Genomic DNA, 20,789 nt, shown 5'->3' with positions numbered 1-20,789 from the left:
AAAAATAATTTTTAAGCTAATGAAAATCTTATTCCAAAATGAAAGATGGAAATAGCAAATGTGAAACGCTAGATATCACTGCTGGCGACATTTTCAATCAATCTTTATTTCAGTTTGTACATGCAAACTGGGGATGGTGAGAAAAAAGCAGTGAATTATACACCGCTTGACGGGCCTCGCCACCCCTACAAAAAACGAATACAAGTGCATCTCCAGAACAAGGTTAACAGAAACATGTTTCATAACTGGCAACAATATTAGACGCAGAGGACCCTGAGGCTATAACACAGAGTGGCACAGTACGTTCAAACACTTGACATCACTGTAGCATAGATTACTGAATAAGGCTTTTCTGAATGGCAGAAAAAGACATAATATTCACTTGGTCACTGAGAGAAGTATTTAGGAACTTTGGCACAATAAATCTCAACATACAAAACTCATAGTTAGTTCTGCACTTTGGTAATGCAAACCTAGCCTACATTCTGATGTCGTATGATGAGTGGCGACTTAGAACAATTTGAGAAAAAAATGAATCACCCTTTATTATCGTTGATTTATACAGACATGCAAATCTGTAGTCAAATAATTTGTTGAAAGGTTCAATATTATAATGTAGGCAAATGTGTCTAGTATGCGAATCATACGTCCCGTTGACAATTGCGCGAAGCATTTTTTTTTGTTGTTGTTGTTGTAATGTTTGCAGTTTTATGAGATTAGATTTCGCTGTATTGTCCCAGACAAGGAAGCAATAGCTAAGGTTGGAATAAAAAAATGCATATTATAAAGTAATTTCAGTTTTGATAGGTAGAATATGCCTGTTACGTGAAGTAATTCCGGCAATTCTAGAAAGCGTTGACACAATATTATTAACATGGTAATCCCATGTCATCGTACTGCTAAACATTACACCCAATGATTTGAAAGTGGCCACGTACTCCATTACACTGCCATTGAGGTATAACGAGGGGCAGTAAAGTACTTGTTTTCCTTTAGGAGGGAAGAGTACTGCTTTAGTTTTTATTTGTTTATCTTTAATGAGTTGGCTGATGACCATGTGGCAAGCGATAAGAGCGTGCGGTTTGCGGTGTCTGCTAAGCTTTATACGTCATTGGAAGAAAAGAATAGGCTGGTGTAGTCTGCATATTGACGCCAATTTACTGTGCTTGGAGCACGTCATTACTCTGCACCTCCCACACTCGCCCGGCCCCATGCATTACGTCTGGACTGACTAATTATTCAAATATCCGCGCCATTGCTTTCCTTAAACACCAATTTCGTCATATTTATGACATAAGCAACATATGCCCTGTTTACGTGGTCCTGTAAGCAAAAACATCTATGCTTCTTAGTGCACGTATTGTGCACAATTGAAAATTCACGGGCGTGTAATGTTCTCCAGATGCAAGGTCGGATGCAATAGGGTAGGATAAAATCAGTATAAAATGTATTTCTTCGTTTATATTTGAAAACAACAATTGGGCCAAAAAGGGACGTAATAATGTCGGCCCAAGACACTGATCACCTCTAAATTAGCTTACCGTTGCAGGCGCAGATAACCAGAGTCGGTGGCAACACAGACACCGTCCGCCGTTTCTTAGCAGGATCACTCACTTGGAGCAAAATCAAGAGTACTGGGCTGGCCCGGAATTTAGGACTGCTGCGTCTTGGAGCGCTTCAGAGTGGGAGGACCCCTGCAAGGTCACTCGGGGAGTGCAGGGGTCGCCGAAAAGGTGCGGCACCTCAGCTTCACCAAGGGGCGCTGTTCGCCAGCGCCGCCCTCTCCAGGCGAATGCTTGTACCCCGCTGCCGCACACTTCCCCGTAATTGATGCGAAATGAAGTCCTTATGCCCTTTCACATCCTCTTACCTGCTGGCCTTATTTAAACGTTTTTCAATCGTTGTTTGGCTGCGAACGTGCACCTGCTGCTATTATGTTTTCCTGTTGCTGCCTTCTGGTAAGCGTCGGCGTTAGATTCCAGACATCGAGCCACCTATACTGTCGAGCGGTGGTTGGACGCGTCGGGCGGACGTGGCTTCTCAGTGTGGCCATGCCGCTGACCGCTGAATGATGATTCAGTTCTTTCTGTTCTCATGACGGTTCCGTACAATGATGACAGGAACTCAACGGTCAAGTAAAAGCCAGCCCTTAGGAGGTGAGAGGTGGTATTTATAAGGAATACTCAAAGGTCAGATATTTAGCCCATGTTGCTCGGTTTATATTAGGCACGAGCAAGCTGCCACACAGAGTTGAAATGGCTGCAGTGGTGGTCGCGAGTTGATCCATGAAGTCAGCCATAAGCAGCCTCTTACCCTGACATCATCTTCCTTCGCATAGATACACTGGGTCTCGCTTTATTACAGTTGCCCGTAAGATAAAGCCCATTATAGATCTCCAGTAAAATATAACAACTTGCCATCCGGGCTTGCATGGGTTTCCAACAGCACCAGGTGAAGTGACGAGAAGATAATGAGTCGTCATTTTTGCTCATTATTTTCACTACCACGCTATAGTGTACGAAATAAACACAGGCACTCCTGATAGTATAACAGTAGCGGGCCCTGCATGTGAATACACAACCTACACGGGTGTCATTAACAAGTGCTTCCGAACGAATGCCATTACTTTCTTTGTTTTCTCTCGATGATAATTAGCGCTTTAGTTTTAATCTAATCTCCTCTACACTGCATCAACAGTCGCTTCAATTTATATCGTGAGAAACCATTCACATGCACGGTACGGTATGGTATGGTATGGTATGGTATGGTATGGTATGGTATGGTATGGTATGGTATGGTATGGTATGGTATGGTATGCTATGGTATGCTATGGTATGCTATGGTATGGTATGGTATGGTATGGTATGGTATGGTATGGTATGGTATGGTATGGTATGGTATGGTATGGTATGGTATGGTATGTCCATGGAATTTAACGTCCTGAATCGATACAACCTATGAGTGACGCCATAGTGGTAAGCTCCGGATTAATTTAGTAGGCCTGGGGCTCTTAAAGGGCACTCACATTCTGCACCACGCAGACTTTTTCGCAGCCGCCATAGCCGGATTCAAAAAGGGTACACCAGCTTTAGCCCAGCGTCTGTAACCACTGAACCAATGTAACAATTCAACACACGCTCAAAATCAGGCACATTTATATTGCTCGCATTTGTTTATTCTGAGCCTTAAATTCTTGAAAGTTACATACGCTATAGCATGTTCTTACCTCCTTTTGTACATTTAAAACTTCATATATCATTTGTACATTGCTTGAGACATTGTTATCCTCACGCATACTGTTCTCTTTCATAACCGTTTCTGTGTTCAGCTGTGCACAAAGGAAGTCAGATTCCGTTGAATCGAGCTGTCCCTTATGGTTCACTGTGATATGCCCCGAGCCATTTTGTCTCGAAATAAAGAAAAATATATTCAAAAAGTCGCGCCGGTCGCCAGGAATCGATATTCTTTCTAATTTTGTACTATTCTCAATGAATGGATTATGTCTTCTCGACCGCAGCCCATTCTCGCAGACGTCATCCATATCATTCGGTGCATGTTCGAATCCGTTACAGGAGGCTTAACTTACAAGCTGCACTGTTTTATCACCGTGGCCGCAACCGACAACATCCCTGTCTGTATACCCGTCGCCCCTGAGTCACTGTTCGCACGCAAGGCATTTATACAAAGCCTTGCGTGCTAGAATCGCCCTCTCCTGGATCACGTCGTGTTTCTACTGGCTGGCAAATACGACTGCGGCGCCGTAAATTAAGCTTTGTTGTAGCCCTCCGGAGCTGCACGTAGCGAGATGTCGTGCCGAATAGGATCTGCAGTTCCTATCACGCCGGAAAGGTGAGTCTGAGGTCTTGGGTCGTCAATCCTTTTATATGGCTCCAACCACTGTCGCGGCCAGAAATATTTTTCGTGCGCTCTTGTAGCGCCGCCGGTAAATTAATATATCCACGCGGTATATAAATAACATGGGCGAAAAGAACCGCGAAAGGAAAGGGAATAAATACAGTGGGCAGAAAATTTCGGGGGGTGTCCTGACATCGACTATCCACGGCGCTTCTTAGTTGGTGTGGAAACAGAATTTCCAGCTTGCCTGCCACCACGTGTCTGATGCACGAAACAATAAAATGTATTTGGTTGTGCACTAAGTATTCTCCGAGTAATTTGAGCACAAACATGCTACTGGTCAAGCGCCATACTAATCCACAGGTTCCTAAATACGGACCGTAAAAGGGGGCGTTTTCTGAGACACGCGAAAACTTCCGTTCATGACATTGTCGATTCTACGAGATGAAACTGCACGATGCGCGCCCCTTCGTCGGTAAAAATATATATATATATATATATATATATATATATATATATATATATATATATATATATATATATATATATATATATATATATATATATATATATACGTATTAAGAACTAGGCACGTTGCGTGATCCCGCGCGATAAATGAGGCTTAACGTGACGTGATTGTAGCAGGGGTTTGTTAGTTGCTTCGAGAAGGTGCGCATTAATTAGGCAAATCTTGGTATGTTTATCATTAGTTGCATTAAAATGATGGATAAGCATGACAGGGCCACGTACCGAGACCTGCACGCAGCAACGCCTCCCTTCGAGATTGTTAGAACACATTATTTCTCTTCTTTGCTGGTTCCTCCACCAGACATATCACGAGCTACCGATGCAGTGGTTTCCTGAGAACGCCTACAACGCCGTGAGTGCAAAGAATGAAGCAGTGACAGCCGAAGACCTAAACTTTGTGCCGGTGCGTGGACTCGAGGCTGTTCTGAGCTTCATACACCATCTGCTACGTTGTATATGACAGTCCAATACACTGTCGTCAGAGAAGCGCACTGGTGAGACTTGGGTATCTTTAAAGTACGTCGCGACGCGCGAAGTTGGGTAGATGCCTGGCCGGTTTTGCTTTAGTGCTCGACAACATTCTTACGATGGAGAGGAGAGGATGGCCTATACGTATAGCAAGTTTGTTGACAGAGACCACCGGATGCTGCGTGCTTTTAAATTGTGGGGGATTATGAAGCGACATGGGCTTCCCTTGGGAGGCCTTGTTATTCTCACACAAGTCGCTGAATGGAATTCAGAAACAGCTTCATTCAGCGTACGCATGGCTTGCATTCTGTTGTTCTACTAATCCCGATTTAAGACTGGACTTTTAACAACCTGAGTCGTCTAAGGGTGGGCTGAAACATACCTAAATTTCAAGCACTCGGGGAAAATAAATTTATTGAGTCAACCTACTATATCGAGAAAACAAATCCTTCACCGTATGTTAATTATATGTCGGACTGTTGTTTTGCGTTGATCAGAGCCTACACTTTGTTTAAGCTATCAATCTTAGTAGACTGTAGTAATGATAGTGCTGACCAATGTCCCAAATAATAACAGAAATAGATTAATAAATGGCTAAGCAATGTTCTGTTATGAAATTTAAGTGTAATAAAGCTTCATGCACGTTTCAGGTGCTGCAACAAAAGAGAGACAATGGCGCTACCTAAGTGGTTCGCATCACGCGTCGGTTGTATGGAACCTTTCTTCTTGGTCTACGCCTCTCAGATACGGCCTGCCATAAGGTGGCACCCAATCAATCGTCTCTTCCTTTTTTCTTTTTTTTTTTTGCATCGTAACGGCTCGTACGCTGCATACACTTTTAACCTGCGCAAAATACGCCGTGCACGAGAAGCAGGGAGAGAGAGGGGGGGGAGGGGCATCATGTAAGAACAAGGTCAGCAAAATGACGCGCGTAAAATACTTTCCTGAACTAGCTGTCAATGCTTGTTTACAGGAGTCACCTTGCGCATCTCAAGTGATTTGGGCGGCGCCTGTCTATGCCACCGTCCTCGGCACCGCTCTCTCTCTCTCTCAGGAGGACAGTTTTGAAGGCGTAGCTTGGAGATGCCGCAGGCCAAAAAGAGTGAAACCACAGCCTTTTATTGTGGCACGCCTATGTATGTTCATCCTCACGAGCCTTTTTGTTGTTGTTGACATCTTTGCACCATGAAGCGAAACGTTCGTCGGCTGCTTTGATGTGTTATGCGTTACCTAACTTCTAATTACTGGTCAGGCTGCTGTCGTTCGTTTGCATCAGTGTGGTGATCCTGGTCTGCCGTGCCCGCCCTCTAGTCTCGCGTGTTGATTTTTGAGTCTCGAAGGTGTATTACGGCCAGCCAGTATACCAACGACAGGTAGCGTCGTGCATGAACCACAGTTCCTAGAGACGTAACGGTCGTTTGACCAGTTGGTGTTCTTTCAAGGAAATCCGCCAATGTTCACCAATAGAATACAGAAACTACAGTTTGTTGTACAGCAGTGTTCTACATAGTCTACATAACTTAACTATAATTGTATGCGTTAACTTATGAGAAATAATATATATATATATATATATATATATATATATATATATATATATATATATATATATATATACATATATATATATATATATATATATATAGTTATGCAGTTGGTTTCAATATTTTATTACGCCAGTTTACTGAATAAAGTACAAGGTTATGACAAAACGCGACCGTGCGATTTCAGTTTATTACACGGACAGTTTCGGGAATGGTATACCCTTCATCAGGGCAGCTTCCCTGCTCTGAAGAAGGGGACACCTCCACCCAGAACTGTCCGCGAAATAAACTTTGAAATCGAACAGTCGCGTTTGTCTTAACATTCGAAACACACACACACACGTGTGTATGCATGTGTGTGTGTGTATGTATGTATGTATGTATGCATGTATGTATGTATGTATGTATGTATGTATGTATGTATGTATGTATGTATGTATGTATGTAGGTATGCATGCATGCATGCATGCATGCATGTATGTATGTATGTATGTATGTATGTATGTATGTATGTATGTATGTATGTATGTATGTATGTATGTATGTATGTATGTATGTATGTACCGTCTTTGCCAAAAGTAACCAGGCTGCATGTTTTGCTTCTCGCTTTTATTTTAGTCAATATGAATTCCCGGAGGATCACAACTTGTTAACAAGTGAGGACCGGAGCTTGCCTTTACTTTGGATAGATTTTCTGCTTCAGAAGAGGTACGAATTCTCTGCTACGCGACTCGGAAGCAGAACACGCAGCCTGGTTACATTTGGCAAAGACGGTATGTATGTATGTATGTATGTATGTATGTATGTATGTATGTATGTATGTATGTATGTATGTATGTATGTATGTATGTATGTATGTATGTATGTATGTATGTATGTATGTATGTATGTATGTATGTATTGTCGTGACGCTGGGACTCTTCTCTTGGTAGCGTGCAGACTCCGGGTTGATAAAGGATTGGTTGGTTCGTGGGGTTTAACGTCCCAAAGCGACTCAGGCTATGAGAGACGCCGTAGTGGAGGACTCCGGAAATTTCGACCACCTGGGGTTTTTTAACGTGCACTGACAGCGCACAGCACACGGGCACCTTGCTTTTCGCCTCCATCGAAAAGCTGCCACCGAGGCCGGGATTCGATCCCGCGTCCTTGGGAACAGTAGTCGAGTGCCGTAACCACTGCGCCACCCCGGCGGGGCGAATCTTCGAAGTTGGTAAAATATATACAAGCAGGTTTAATGGCACTTTGAGAAAACTTATTTACATGAAAAAAGGGGTATATCAGCAAAATGGCAAGCGTTAAGAGTTCATAGCGAGAAGCGTCTGGATTAGCCGTTTACCCAGGGCTCAGAGCGTCATTTCGTGCTCTGCAACGTCCTTAAATCCCCTATGTCCAGCCCCTCTCTGAAGATGCTGCCCAATCAGTTCCAGGGCACACCCCTCACATATCGGCAACCAATCGAACACATCACTGCACTGATGGTCTGATGCACTGACTGGTCCAGTATTGTTTCGTCGGGCGTGGTCACTTGTTGTCGGGTAGAGCTTGGGAACGGCGAGGAAGTAAATTTCGATTCTTCTGCAAAGATCCGCTATGTTGGTTCCGGCAAGTGGATTTGCTTCTCAGAAACCCACGTGTACGTGCGCGCCACGAATACTGCTCCCAGCATTGTCCCTTTCCGGCAGTTGCAACTCTTTCCTGCATTCACGGGAAACCCTCTAATAGCCGTAATCCTCATGCTCCTTTCTTCTCCTGTACGTCAGCGGACGTGTCACTCCGATCGTCTCCTTTGGACAATAGGCATTTCTCACTTGACTATAGCGCCTCTCGACGGGAAGGGTGAACAGTTGAACAAAAGCACTTCCGACTATTTCTCACAGGGCGAGGTTTCTTTGTATTTTTATTGACGTTCCCTTGACAAGGCACTCTTGGCAGTTGTAGGGTCATGACAAAGCAAAGCATGCTCACACAAAAAGCTTCATGTGAACACGCTCACTTAGAGCCCTTGCACAAACAGCACATATCAATACCATGCCCACAGGCGCATAATAGTGCGCGCAAGTACGGACCATGCACGGTCACAACAGCCTCCTCCCCCGCCAGAAGAGTCACGGAGATCAGCAGTCGCAGCTGCTGCATGAAGAGACGACTTAATGGCCTGCACATGAACGCTTAAAGCTCGCTGTCGCTTGTCGCGTTGTCTTGATTGTCTTAGGCCAAATTGCTTGAGCTGTCTCTGAAACTCAACCACATGTCTAAGCAAGCACTTGGCTCCCGTCTAAAGGGACCAGGTCAAAAGAAAACTGCCGTCATTGTCCGAGAAAACCCCACACTCAAGACGCTCAGGACCCACGTACGCCTAGAAAACCAAACGTGCTGCTTTACATAGTCACATATATACAAGCCCATGAAAAAAAAAGAACCTGAGTATCAATTTGGATACATGGTGAGGAGCACCTCGGACTGCTTAGAAACAGCGACTAAGCGCGTCCGTATTCTATTTAACTTCCCCTTTTTGTATCTTATTTCAAAATTGTACTGCTGTAAAATCAAGCTCCACCTCAGAAGGCGACTGTTCTTCGATGTCGCAGTTTGCAGCCAAGCCAGGGGACAATGGTCCGTCTCTACGGTGAATGTGGCCCCTCCAAGATAGCACTGCAATATTTGAATGGCCCATACAATGCAAGCGCACCCTTTCTCTGACGCGCAATAAGCCTTCTCTCTAGAGCTCAGTTTTCTGCTCAGGTAGAGCACGGCGTGCTCATTACCGTCGTCATCCCTCTGGCAGAGAACAGCACCTAGCCCTCGATCACTTGCATCGCACTGGACCGTGAATTCTCGGTCGTAGTCTGGAGCTCGCAATACCGGACGGCTAATCAGCACAGCCTTCAGGTTTAAGAAGGAGGCTTCCTTTTGTTCGTCCCAGACTACATTTGTCGGTTCTGTCCTGCGGAGAGCGTCATTCAGGGGACTAGCTAAAGCTGAATGGTTAGGGATGTAGTGATTGTAGTATCCCGTCAGCCCCAAGAATGCCCGAATTTCTGTCTTCGTGCTCGGCCGCGGGTAGTCTGCTACCGCAGAAATCTTAATCTCGCTGGGTTTCCTCAAAACCTTGACCTACATTGTGACCCAAGTAGTCCACGGTCGCCCTTGCCAGGCAACATTTCTCGGCCTGTACGGTTAACCCAGCTTGACGCAAAATGCTCAGTACAGCTCTTAGATGTACCATATCGTCCGTCCACGAGTCGGAAAAAACCGCAATATCATCTAAATAGGGCACCGCGAATGTTTCACACCTCTTTAAAACAATATCCATGAGTCGGGAAAAACGAAATGGAGCATTTTTGAGCCCGAAACTCATCATGGTTGGCTGGTAGCTGCCCGTCGGAGTGACGAAAGCCGCGTATCTGCTGGCGCGTTCAGTGAGCGGTACTTGCCAGAATCCTCGAGTAAGGTCCAGCGTAGTCACATAGGCCACTCGACTGACCTGTTCTACTCTCTCCTCGATATTCGGAATAGGATACACTTGATCCCTGGTGAGGGAATTTAGCTTTCGGTAGTCTACCACAGGCCTCGGGTATTTACCCGGAGCTTCTACCAAGATTATAGGCGAAGCATAATCGCTTTCCGAGGTTTATATTACTCCAGCATGCGAGTTACTTCCCTATCCAGAATTTCTCTTTGCCTCGGAGAAACTCGGCAGCACCTTGATCGCACTGGCACGTCTGAAGTCAGCTCAATATCGTGCTCAGTCAAATCAGTCCTGCCTGGCCTGTCCACGAAGCAGGCCTCAAACTCTGTTATTAGCTTGCCCAGATCGGACAGCTGAGATTTCTTTAGTTCTCCTCTCTGCTCCGTATTTTTGAGAAGCTCCTGTATCTTGGGATCATTGGCTTGGTCCATAGCTAAGTCCTCTCGGGTTCCACTTAGAAGTCTCGTGAGATTACTAGACACTGGCGGCAAGCGGTTACTCTCAAGAACATCCTCATTCCGCGTCTCATCAAGCTGACTTTCAAGTTGACTTATCTGAGATGCCTCACTCTCAAAGTTTTCTGACCCACTATCTTCCGCATCGACCACTGTTTTAACTGTCGTTTCCTCCGCTGTGGAATTTTCTGGAATGAGCAGTGTAGTTAATTCTCGCGCCTTTGAACGTGTTAAGGCTTGCACAACTCTGTCTCCGAAAAGGATGCCCCTCTTTCGCAGCAGCATGTCCGCTTTGTTGGAAAACAAATACGGATAGCACTTAGGAAGCTTTCCTGAAACAGCAGCCTCGGTTGTTAACTCGCCGAAAGGGCTCTCGATGACCACGTTCGCGACTGGCAAGCATACACTTTGCTCCTCCACTACCGGACGAATCCATGCACACTGTCCTGTATAGTCGGAAGGCGACACATACGCCGGATGGACAACCCATCGTTGCGGCCGAATCGCGCAGTACCTTGCAAGTCTTCCCGTTGACTACTAGGTTATGCATGTAGGGTTCCAAAAGCTTCATGTTTTCATCGCAGTCACTGACATACGAGAAAGCAATCTTTTCTTTCCGGCAGTTGACGGGAATGTGACCCTGTTCATTACACCTAAAGCATGTGAGCGGCTTCCTAGCCTCAAGCTTGTTTTTTGTGTTCTGCGCGTTGGTCACTTCCCCACTTTTCTCACTGCCGTCCTTTCTAGGAAGTTTGCCTAAAGAAGCCTTCCTTTCTTCGTTTGCAACTCTAGCAAAGTGCCTTTCCTGACGGGTATTCACACTCAACTTGGGACTGCGGGGCCTATCCACTGCTGGGTTGCTGAATTGTCGGCGCGAAGCGTACTCCTCATTGGCTGCATGTACTTTGACTTCTTGAAATCTGCCTCCTTGTTGAGAAGAGGTACCGCTAGCTGGTGACAATTGCCCGACCTCTTGCTCAACTCTACTTCTAATTTCCGGAGCTCAATTTCTTGCTCCAGACTTATTGCTTCTCACTCAATTTCACGCTCACGCCTCTTTTCCTCTTTTTCCCGCTCTTTCTGCTCTCTGAGCTGCTCCTCCTTTTTTTGTCCGATGAGGTTCCATGCTTCACTGAGCTCCTCATCATCGGTTCCCAAATCAGTGACTGCCTTTAAAATCAAGGGTTTTCGTGCCAAACCACTTGTATCAATTCCCAATTCCTCACACAATAGCAACGTACAGTTCCGGTTTCTGCAGCTTTTGTAGGTCCATGATCGCTCCGAGTGTCGGCTACTTCCAAAACAACTGTGAAACTACCAAACCTAAAGGCGTTTCAACACCCTTTACCAGTTCTAAAATCTAACCCTGTTCTAGAACCTGGTCCACATCAGAATAAAAGCCAAGCACTCACCCACGCATTCGATCGATGTTCCGAGCTGCTCTCTTGTTGGCCGATTGATGCTCCTGCTTGTTGCTTGAGATGCCACCTCCGATCACCAGATGTTGTGGCTTGTAGCTTCAGATGCCACCTCCGATCACCAGACGTTGTGGCTTGTAGATTCTGATCCACCTGCAATCACCAGATGTTGTGGCTTCAGATCCCAACGCTGGTCACCAGTTGTCGTGACGCTGGGACTAAGTCGACCCGGCCTTGGTACCGTGCAGAGACTCCGGGTTGATGAAGGATTGGATCTTCGAAGTTGGTAAAATATATACAAGCAGGTTTAATGGTACTTTGAGAAAACTTATTTACATGAAAAAAGGGTATATCAGCAAAATGGCAAGGATTAAGAGTTCATAGCGCGAAGCGTCTGGATGAGCCGTTTACCCAGGGCTCAGAGCGTCATTTCGTGCTCTGCAACGTCCTTAAATCCCCTATGTCCAGCCCCTCTCTGAAGATGCTGACCAATCAGTTCCAGGGCACACCCCTCAGATATCGGCAACCAATCGAACACATCACTGCACTGATGGTCTGATGCACTGACTGGTCCAGTATTGTTTCGTCGGGCGTGGTCACTTGTTGTCGGGTAGAGCTTGGGAACGGCGAGGAAGTAAATTTCGATTCTTCTGCAAAGATCCGCTATGTTGGTTCCGGCAAGTGGATTTGCTTCTCAGAAACCCACGTGTACGTGCGCGCCACGAATACTGCTCCCAGCATTGTCCCTTTCCGGCAGTTGCAACTCTTTCCTGCATTCACGGGAAATTCTCTAATGGCCGTATTCCTCATGCTCCTTTCTTCTCCTGTACGTCAGCGGACGTGTCACTCCGATCGTCTCCTTTGGACAATAGGCATTCCTCACTTGACAAGAGCGCCTCTCAACAGTTGAACAATAGCTCTTCCGGCTATTTCTCACAGGGCGACGTTTCTTTGTACTTTTCTTGACGTTCCCTTGACAGGGCCAACTTGGCAGTTGTAGGGTCACGACAAAGCAAAGCATGCTCACACAAAAAGATTCATGTGAACACGCTCAAGCCCTTGCACAAACAGCACATATCAATACCATGCCCACAGGCGCACAATAGTGCGCACAAGCGCGGATCATGCACGGTCACAACAGTATGTATGTATGTATGTATGTATGTATGTATGTATGTATGTATGTATGTATGTATGTATGTATGTATGTATGTATGTATGTATGTATGTATGTATGTATGTATGTATGTATGTATGTATGTATGTATGTATGTATGTTTGTATTTATGTATGTATGTATGTATGTATGTATGTATGTATGTATGTATGTATGTATGTATGTATGTATGTATGTATGTATGTATGTATGTATGTATGTATGTATGTATGTATGTATGTATGTATGTATGTATGTATGTATGTATGTATGTACGTATGTATGTATGTATGTATGTATGTATGTATGTATGTATGTATGTATGTATGTATGTATGTATGTATGTATGTATGTATGTATGTATGTATGTATGTATGTAAAATGGGGTGTCGGTCAGGGCCTGGCCGAACCGACAGAATAAACAAATTCGTTTTTCTACCAATACACTGCATGTCCGGGCTAAATGTAACAAAGATTTTAAAACTATCGGTGAGTCCTAGCCCGATGAAACCAACCAAGAGCTCTTCAATTTGCTCATCCTAATCAGAAGTACTTTTCCTTTCGGTCAGAAAGAGTGGTGGGCGTTTAATTAGGAAGCTTGCTGAGTTAAGGCCGCCTCAGTGTTTGACTGCGTAGATCACAGCAGATTGTGGCAAGCTCTCCAAGAGATGGGTGTTCCAATTCACCTCATCTGTCTCCTCAGGAACCTATATGAAGGGCAAGAGGCCACAGTCAGAACTGGGCATGGTCTTACTGATTGGTTTCCGATTGAGAAGGAGTGAGGCAAGGCTGCATACTGTCGCCCTGCCTATTTAACCTATATGCAGAGTGCATCATGAGGAAGGCCAGTCTGGACGAGTCTTCAGCTGGAGTGAAGATTGCTGGAAAACATATCAACAACCTTAGATATGCGGATGATACCACTTTAATGGCAGAAAGTGAAGTGGAATTCAAGAGTCTTCTGATGCGCGTACAAAAAGAAAGTGAGAAGTTTGGGCTCTTAAAGTGATCATTAAAAAGGCAAAGATCATGGCGTCTTGCCCTATCAAGTCCTGGAGCATCAAGGGACAAGAAGTGGAAACTGTGACTGATTTTCTCTTCTTGGGCTCCAAGATTACCCTGGAAGGAGACTGCAGCCATGAAATTAGGAGACGCCTGCTGCTGGGAAAGAGAGCCATGGTTAGCCTTGACCGCCTAGTAAAGAGCAGAGACATTAGTTTGCCAACCAAGTGCCGTATAACTCGTGCTTTGGTCTTTCCAGTTGTGATGCATGGATGCGAGAGTTGGACTGCGAAGAAGGCTGACCGCCGAAGAATTGACGCGTTTGAATTGTGGTGCTTGCGGAGAACCTTGAGAGTTCCTTGGACTGCCAGAAGATCAAATCAGTCGATATTGTCGACCATAAACCCTGACTGCTCATTGGAGGGTCAAATTCTAAAGTTAAAGCTCAGCTACTTTGGTCATGCGATGAGAAGAGAGGAGTCGCTGGAGAAAGATTTGATGTTGGAAAGGTTGAGGGTCGCCGGAGAAGGGGTAGGCAGCGAACGCGATGGTTAAATGGCATCCTCGAGGCACTGCAGATGAAGTTATGTGATGTTAGGAAGATATAGTGAGAGACCGAAAAGCGTGGCGTGACATGGTCCATAGGGTCACGAAGAGTCGGACACGACTGAACGACTGAACTGAACAGCTTTTACAGTGAGAGGCTAACTGGAGAAAAACAGGAAGCGCCGATGATGATGCCGAATAAATTTTCTCTTATGAAGTTACGGAATTCCTCAAGACTGCTGACAAGATAACTTGTTTGAGAATCATAGGCCGAAAGCTCACGGGCAGCGACCTTGAATGGAATGCATCTTTGATGTATGATCTATAACGTCTTCAGATCTTACATGCACTTGTTTCTGACCGCCGTGGCACGAAGGCGCCAAATCGAGAAACGCCCATATTGAGGAAGCTTTAGCGCGAGGCCCACTTTGGAACAACATCGTCACCGCCCTTGTGTCGGTTCACTTTCTCCGCTGTTCATTCTGCCGATAGGTTGCAAGCGTCTAGCTCGTAATATTAATGGCTCCCATAGGTTCGATACCTGATACGAGCACGTATCGTGCCCATGCCATAGTCGCAAACGTGTTAAGGCTGACATCCCCTCGCGGCCATCGCGGAAGCGCAGCGTTTATGGCTCTACGCTCACGGCATGGATGTGCTTGCAATAAAGGCATTACAGGTTGACCGAAGCGAACAACACAACAGGGCATTGACCTTCTCTGCTTTGACGTATGGTATGATAAAATGACCACTCGGGCTGTTTTTAGACATTCGCATATTCTGATAAAAATTTTATGGTAGGTTTTCCTCCCCGCCCCGAAGCATGATGTCAAACGTTGGCTCCGTTTAATTATTCATTCAAGAGCAACTCGGTTTCAAAATGTGCAGTTTTCATGGCCTCAGTTAACAAGATATTTCTGCGGGCTACACTGCGTTTGTGACATCACAAAGATTATAAACGCGTTCTGCTCTCTGCATGATCAAGAAATTTTGAGGCTGATATTAGGGTTTCTCAGGCATTTTATGTACTGCTTCATGATTTCCAGGCTATTTCTACCTTCCAAACCGCGTGCGAGTGTTTTTACAATACTGTATGTGGCGTCACTGTTTCGTCAACCGGAAGGGTATGACTCGATAGCGCAGACTACCAGTCCACATATAAGGCCCGCTTTAACCAAGCCGTATGAACGTGCCTGCGTGGCTTAGAGGTAACGTGAATGAAAGAGGATGATTCTGGTATATTCTGATGATTCTGATATGCCAGGATGATTCTGATATCACCCTCTCACGGGCAAGGAGAGAACCGAGCTGACAACTCCTTCCAAATGCAATGTCGGTCAACCCTATACGTCGAGTTAATTAGTGCTCGGCCGTGTGAGCTGCTAGCTACCACCTGCCAGCGCCACGCTGGTGATTTTTCGTTCACAACGCCAACACCGGATTTTCGGTGAACGGGGCCTTTAAAGGGCAACTGTCCAGGGAAGGACCTTTTAAGCGAAGGAGCTCAGTGTTTCGATCAGGTACCGGAGATAGTCTGTGCAAAATTCTACAGTGACACGCGCGCCGCAAAGCAACGAAAATACAAATCAAAGCTCTCTCATGCTCTCCTCCGGGAAGCCAGCTTTCCCGTTCCCTGCGCTGGCCCGTCGAGCCGCAGCTAACGTATTTGTCGAGAACGACGTCCATTGGTCCGTCTCGCTGTCTGAGGGTGAAGGATGGGTGTCTACCGCTCGCTGCGCGCTTTTCCCTCGCCACGGCCAGACTGAATCCAGCGACGCGAGCTCCCTCGCCCGTTTCTTTCTTTTTTTTTTTTTTTTTTTTATCCGGCGCACGCGGAGTGCCACGCCCCACCTCCCGCCAAACGCGGAGGAGGAAGGGGAATTTGTCTTGCGGAGGCTAGACGACCGGGCAGGAGAGTAAAAAACCTTTTCGAGGGAACGGAAGGAGAGAAGCACGACAGAATCGGGTGATCGCGGTTGTGGCCTTGCGTTCTGGGTGCGAAGTCTCACAGTCACCCGGGAAGAAAATATTTTCGACCGGAGGGTGGACAGTGGGCCTTTAACGCTACCGAGTTAAAAAGAAACGATATTTAACGGGTACGGGAACAAGCGCGTCTGTTGGGTCCTATAGGAAAGTTAAAAACTCGAGAAATGCACACAACTCCTCTACACAAAGAATTAACAGCCAATAGATGAACAAAACGACAAATATTGGAAATAAATAAGAAAGGCGTCATGTGAAGACTAAACTTCTTGGATTACACGTTGCATATTAAGTATTGACAAAGCAGTGCGAATAAAAGGCGACGTTTTGGAATAAATGTAAAGTCAAGTTATATGCACCGGAAGCACAGAGTAAAAGCACTGCATAAAACGCTAGAATACGGAGTTTAAAAATAATACCATGCATGCAAAACAAAGTGCCGTAAGAATGAGAAGAAATGAAAACGAAAGCGAAGCCAATGTACAAATCAAATTATATCAATATGCTAAACTGTGCGATTACAAGCATGTTCCAAGTAATAAAACGAGATGTGAGAGCGGGACGCTTTTAATTTCCAATATAAAAAGGGACAGCGAGGTTTGCAAAATGTTATGAAGAAGGCGAAAGGAGCTTAACGTGTTTCGCGTAATATGCAAAAGGGAGGAGGAGTATAGTAGCGCAAAAAGCTTGAAAAAACTTGCACACCATCATGATCTTTCAATGGACAAATCAAATCAAATAAAATTTATTTTCCAACAAGTGGATGATCGCCTGGGCTAAAAGCTGTACAAACAGCTTGACTAAGGCCCAGGAAACCCGTACACAACATAGTACGAGAAAACAGCAAATTCTACAAGTTTATTACCAATACGACTATGACATCCAAAAGTGTTATACAATGCATACGTCACTGCAGCACGATATAGAAACAAAAATAAAAAAGTTTATCTTTAATATAATCAATAAAAGAAAGCTCAAAAATGCAGAAAGTTCAAAAGGCGAGTATAATACTTAAAGTAAGAACACATGTATGGATAGATTATATTTGCACGAAGTAGGTTCTCGACTGCTTAGGACTAAAGCCAAGAGTGTCTTTATAGTTGTTGAGAAAAACGGGTAAATTATGAGCCAAGGATTGTAATCGGTAGTCTGTTCTAAAATATGGTAGAGACCACGTGTAAGTGCATCTAGTGTTTACTATTGCAGTGCGGTGTTCAAGAAATGCAAGTTTTGCCAAGAAATTACCCACACCTGCCGAACCGAAATAAGTTAATTGTAACAAGCGATATTCATAACTATTATATACACACATCATATGAAGTGATGTTATTATGGGTTGAATATTTGACGTTGGTTCTAAGTTTACGATGAGTTGAATATTTTTTGTTTTTGCAAGACAAGAAGCTTGTTCATATTTGTTTTAGTTGTGGTTGCCGATACTAGAGTACAGTAGTTAACGCGAGAAAGGAACAGAGCATAGTAAATTTGCAGTTTAGCACTTGTGCTGTTTAGCACACTGAATACCCGCTTTGGCAGCGGGTATATGCGATGTGACCATTAAGGAGTTGTTACAAGAAGCGTTTATCTGCCTGAGACAGCGCCAGTTAGGACAAGGGAGACGCAGAGACAAGAGCTGGATGTAGTGGAGGAAAAATGGCAGTGAAAAAAATGTGAAATGTACCGATTAACGGTGAAGATTTTGTCAGAACTTGATTTGCAGTTTTCATTGCAAAAGATAGATGCTTACAACAGAATCTACAACCTTATGGACGTATACAACTAGAAGGAAGGAAAGAAAAGGAAAATGAGACTCTCTTATTAATTTCAACATGTTGCGAGGTGTGCGTACAGCCCAGTGCAAAGTGTTTAGATGAGAGACGCTTTGGGTACGGTCGCAAAGTACGCCGATTATTACTATCACTTGCATCGGCAGTGGTATTAGTGGTATTTGTGTTAATTTAGCTGCAGAGCTACTAGCAGTTGTGGTTTAGTGTAATAACAGTATCCTAGCAGTACGTGCAGTTGTAGTAGATGTGCATTAGGGGTAGTAGAAATCTAGTTATAGTAACAATTTGGTTGTATAGAAACAGCAGTGCACATTAAGCAGTAACGTATGTATTATCGAAGGTAGTGGTGTATTAGGAAAAGTTTATTAGCTGTAATATCGAAGTAGCAGCTCACATTTATAATAACGCAGCAGCAAGAGGCAGAGAGAGGAAAAGGGACGCTAAGGACCTCAAAAATTACAGACCAGTCAGCTTACTGCCTGTTACGTACAAAGTATTTACTAAGGTAATCGCTAATAGAATCAAGACAACCTTAGACTGCAATCAAGCAAAAGATCAAGCAGGTTTTCGGAAAGGGCACTCTACTATCGATCATATTCATACCATAAACCAGGTGATAGAAAAATGATCGGAATATAATCAGCCCTTATACGTAGCATTCATTGATTATGAAAAAGCAATTGACACAGTCGAAACCAAGGTGGTGATGAAGGCATTGCGACATCAGGGTGTAGATGAGCCGTACGTGAAAGTACTGGAAGGTATATATAGAGGCTGCACAGCAACCATAGTTCTGCATAAAGAAAGGGACAAAATTCCTATAAAGAAAGGTGTTAGGCAAGGAGACACGATCTCCCCAGTACTATTCACAGCTTGCTTAGAGGAAGTATTCAGAGACTTGGAATGGGAGCAGTTATGGATAAGGGTAGATGGAGAATACCTCAGTAATCTGCGATTTGCTGATGGCATTGCCTTGCTAAGTAACTCTGGGGGTGAACTGAAAATAATGATTGATGACCAAGACAGGAAAAGTAGAAAGGTAGGCTTGAAAATCAATATGCAGAAAACTAAGGTAATGTTCAACAGCCTCGGGAAGAATAGGTAGCGAAGCATTGGAAGTAGTAGGCGAATGTGTCTACTTAGGACAGCTGAAACCGCAGATCCGGACCATGAAAGGGAAATAACAAGGAGAATAAGATTGGGATGGAGCGCATTTGGCAAGCACTAGCAAATTGATGACTAGCAGCTTACCGGTATCACTCAAGAGGATGGAAAATTACAGTGCAAAGAAGCACAAGGACAAAATGAACACGCATAGGACACAGGAGCTCTGTGCGTCCTATGTTTCTTCATTTTGTCCTTGTCCTTCTGCGCTGTATTTTTCCATCATGAATAACCAACACACCCAGACTGCTACAGTATTGAGCACAAGAGGAAAGTATAAAACTGTTACATCTTACCTGTACTCACCTATGGGGCTGAAACATAGAGGCTAACGAAGAGGGCTCTACTTAAGTTCAGGACAATGCATTGGGCTATGGAACGAAAAATGGTAGGGGTAACGTTAGGAGATAGGAAGCGTGCAGATTGGGTCAGAGAAATAACTCAAATTACTGACATTCTAGTGGAAATCAAGAAGAAGAAATGGGCATGGGCAGGACATGTAGTGCGAAGAGAGGATAACCGATGGTCGCTTAAGGTAACAAACTGGATTCCAAGGGAAGGAAAGCGTAGCAGGGGACGGCAGAAAGTTAGATGGGTGGATGAGGTTAAAAAGATCGCAGGGGTCAAGTGGATGCAGCTAGCACAGGACCGGGTTAATTTGGAGGAATATGGGCGAGGCTTTTGCCCTGCAGTGGGTATAGTCATCTTCATCATCGTGCCCAGGCACGAGTGCACTATGTTATAGCGCCGCAGCCGATCACGCCTCGCGCTGTGCTGTATCATACACATCGTCATCTGCAAGTTCTAACGGCAAAAAACGCTCGAGCTGGACATAATCGCTAACTGTTTTTGGGAACATGTTGGGTAATAATTTAAAGCTACATGTGCGCGTGACTATAAAAAAAAAACAAGGAAACGAAACAAAACAAGCTATATTGTACACATACTATATAAGCGTGAACTGTTGACCGGCTGTCCTTGTTTTGTTTTAAATTTACAGCCCCCGGGTGCCTTCACTGTCGAGCTCTAGGAAATGCAAACATCCTCAAGCCATTTCGCGAGTGATTCGCACTCGTGCACGCACCCCACGAGCGCCCTAACTACAGGGCTGTACATCCTAACTACTGCAAAACTTCGGCAGGGCAGATCCTTCTTTGATATTTGGACACTTTTGACGTTAAAATAACAATAATAGAGCCTGAAGATCGAGGCTCCTTACGAGGTCTTTTGTTTACCCCAGCGTCTTCCTCTTTGCTCTTGGTGTGGCATATCACACTTGAATGCAGAACGGAGGCTTGCATGCCTGATCGAAAGCAAGGCGCAGAATTCTTAGGCAGATAGTTTTTCCTTGGTCAGCACTTTTACAGTTATATTATAGCCTTGTTACTTTCCTCAGCACCCTGTACCTTGACGC

At 44.8% G+C, this 20,789-nt stretch overlaps 1 pseudogene; it reads right to left on the bottom strand.

Moving 5' to 3' along the window:
• Positions 1–319: 319 nt before the first annotated feature.
• On the bottom strand, positions 320–892 carry LOC146175351 (uncharacterized; annotated as a pseudogene).
• Between the last annotated feature and the right edge of the window lie 19,897 nt (positions 893–20,789).

Source organism: Amblyomma maculatum, chromosome 10 (genome assembly GCF_055883805.1).
Source record: "Amblyomma maculatum isolate TAMU_Amacu chromosome 10, ASM5588380v1, whole genome shotgun sequence".
Classification (NCBI taxonomy): Eukaryota; Metazoa; Arthropoda; class Arachnida; order Ixodida; family Ixodidae; genus Amblyomma; species Amblyomma maculatum.
Note: the sequence above shows the minus strand (reverse complement) of the source record. Positions and strands in the feature narration are given on the sequence as shown.